The 2,890-nt window shown below is 37.3% G+C and overlaps 1 non-coding gene across 1 annotated transcript; it reads left to right on the top strand.

Moving 5' to 3' along the window:
• The first annotated feature begins 378 nt into the window (after positions 1-378).
• On the top strand, positions 379-486 carry LOC130959524 (small nucleolar RNA R71). Its single transcript, XR_009078598.1, has one exon. It is a non-coding gene; the product is annotated as a small nucleolar RNA R71 (small nucleolar RNA).
• Positions 487-2,890: the final 2,404 nt, after the last annotated feature.

The raw sequence follows: 2,890 nt of genomic DNA, 5'->3' as shown, positions 1-2,890 counted from the left end.
CACCTCTTCCATTGAAGGGTTCTCAGGATCATAAGCTTCTTCCTCAGATGAAGCCTCTTTAGTACTGCTTGGTGCATTTTGCATTCCAGACAGGCTTTGAGAAATCAAATTGACTTGTTGAGTCAATATTTTATTCTGAGCCAATATGGCATTCAGAGCATCAATCTCAAGAACTCCTTTCTTCTGACTTGTCCCATTGTTCACAGGATTCCTTTCAGAAGTGTACATGAATTGGTTATTAGCAACCATCTCAATTAGCTCTTGAGCCTCTGTAGGCGTCTTCTTCAGATGAAGAGATCCTCCAGCAGAGCTATCCAAAGACATCTTGGACAGTTCAGAGAGACCATCATAGAAAATACCTATGATGCTCCATTCAGAAAGCATGTCAGAAGGACATCTTCTGATCAATTGTTTGTATCTTTCCCAAGCTTCATAGAGGGATTCACCATCCTTCTGTCTGAAGGTTTGGACTTCCACTCTAAGCTTACTCCATCTTTGTGGTGGAAAGAACTTTGCCAAGAAGGCATTGACCAGCTTTTCCCAAGAGTCCAAGCTTTCTTTAGGTTGAGAGTCCAACCATATTCTAGCTCTGTCTCTTACAGCAAAAGGGAATAGCATCAGTCTATAGACCTCAGGGTCTACCCCATTAGTCTTGACTGTGTCACAGATTTGCAAGAATTCAGCTAAGAACTGATGAGGATCTTCCATTGGAAGTCCATGGAACTTGCAATTCTGTTGCATTAGAGAAACTAATTGAGGTTTAAGCTCAAAGTTGTTTGCTCCAATGGCAGGGATAGAGATGCTTCTCCCATAGAAGTCGGGAGTAGGTACAGTAAAGTCACCCAGCACCTTCCTTGCATTGTTTGCATTGTTGTTATTTTCGGCTGCCATGTCTTCTTCTTCTTTGAAGAATTCGGTCAGGTCCTCTAAAGAGAGTTGTGCTTTGGCTTCTCTTAGCTTTCTCTTCAAGGTCCTTTCGGGTTCAGGGTCAGCTTCAACAAGAATGCCTTTATCCTTGCTCCTGCTCATATGAAGGAGAAGAGAACAAGAAAGTGTGGAATCCTCTATGTCACAGTATAGAGATCCCTTAAGGTGTCAGAGGAAAAGAGAAATAGAAAGAAGAAGGAGGAGAAGAATTCGAACTTTATTAGAGAGAGTTCGAATTGTGCATTAAGAAGGAGTAGTACTCCATAAATAGAAGGATGTGAGAAGGAGGGAAGAGAATTTTCGAAAATTCAATTAAAAAGATTTTGAAAACATTTTGACAATTTGATTGATAATTTTCGAAAATTCAAAGTGAAAAAGGAATCAAGTGATTTTTGAAAAAGATTTTTAAATTAGAAGTCAAAAAGATTTGATTGAAAACTATTTTGAAAAAGATGTGGTTAAGAAGATATGATTGAAAAGTTATGGTTTTAAAAAGATTTGATTTGAAAATAATTTTAAAAGATATGATTTGAAAACAATTTAAAAAAAAGATTTGATTTTAAAAATAATTGACTTGCCTAACAAGAAAAGATATGATTCAAACATAAAACCTTCCTCAACAGAAAAGGCAAAAAATGTTCAATCAAATCATTAATTGTTAGTAAGTATCTTTGAAAAAGGAAAGAAATTAATTTTGAAAACATTTGATTGAAAAGATATGATTTGAAAAAGATTTGATTTTGAAAAACTTTGAAAACTTGAAAAAAAAATTGATTTGAAAACAAAATCTTCCCCCTAGCACCATCCTGGCGTTAAACGCCCAGAATGGTATCCATTCTGGCGTTTAACGCCCAAAATGCACCCTTTTTGGGCGTTAAACGCCCAACCAGGTACCCTGGCTGGCGTTTAAACGCCAGTCTGCCTTCTTCACTGGGCATTTTCGGATGCCCAGCTTTTTCTGTATAATTCCTCTACAGTATGTTCTGAATCTTCAATTCTCTGTATTATTGACTTGAGAAGACACAAAGTAAAAAATATTTTTGGATTTTTAATAATCAAAATGCAACAAGAATCAAATAACAATGCATGCAAGACACCAAACTTAGCAGTTTGTATACTATTGACACTATATGAGACACATAAACACTCAAGTCAAAAGAATTCAAAGATCAGAGTAAAAAAATCATCAAGAATTACTTGAAGATCCTTAAGACACATGAATGAATGCATGTAATTGACACCAAACTTAAGATGAGACACTAGACTCAAGCAAGAAATATTTTTGGTTTTTATGATTTTCTAATTTTTTTTTTGTGTTTTTCGAAAATTAAGTGAAAACATCAAAATTCTTAATGAGAATTCCAGGAATCAGTGCAATGCTAGTCTAAGACTCCGGTCCAGGAATTAGACATGGCTTCACAGCCAGCCAAGCTTCCAAAGAAAGCTTCGGTCCAAAACACTAGACATGGCCAAAGGCCAGCCAAGCCTTAGCAGATCACTGCTCCAAAAGCAAGATCAACAAGCTCTTGTGATGATAAGTTGAAACCTCGGTCCAATGAAATTAGACATGGCTTTACAGCCAGCCAGATTTCAGCAAATCATCATGAAACTCTAGAATTCATCTTCAAGAATTTCGAAAAAATAAATGCCTAATCTAAGCAACAAGATGAACCGTCAGTTGTCCATACACAAGAACAATCCCCGGCAACGGCGCCAAAAACTTGGTGCACGAAATTGTGATCAATACTTTTCAAAACATAAACAACCCCTAGTAATGGCTCCAAAGACTTGGTGCTCAATACCATGGCATAAACACAACTTCGCACAACTAACCAGCAAGTGCACTGGGTCGTCCAAGTAATAAACCTTACGCGAGTAAGGGTCGATCCCACGGAGATTGGTGGTATGAAGCAAGCTATGGTCATCTTGTAAATCTCAGTCAGGCAGACTCAAATGTATAATG

The sequence above is a fragment of the Arachis stenosperma genome, chromosome 10 (assembly GCF_014773155.1).
Source record: "Arachis stenosperma cultivar V10309 chromosome 10, arast.V10309.gnm1.PFL2, whole genome shotgun sequence".
Taxonomy (NCBI): Eukaryota; Viridiplantae; Streptophyta; class Magnoliopsida; order Fabales; family Fabaceae; genus Arachis; species Arachis stenosperma.
This window is presented reverse-complemented; position numbering and strand designations above follow the sequence as displayed.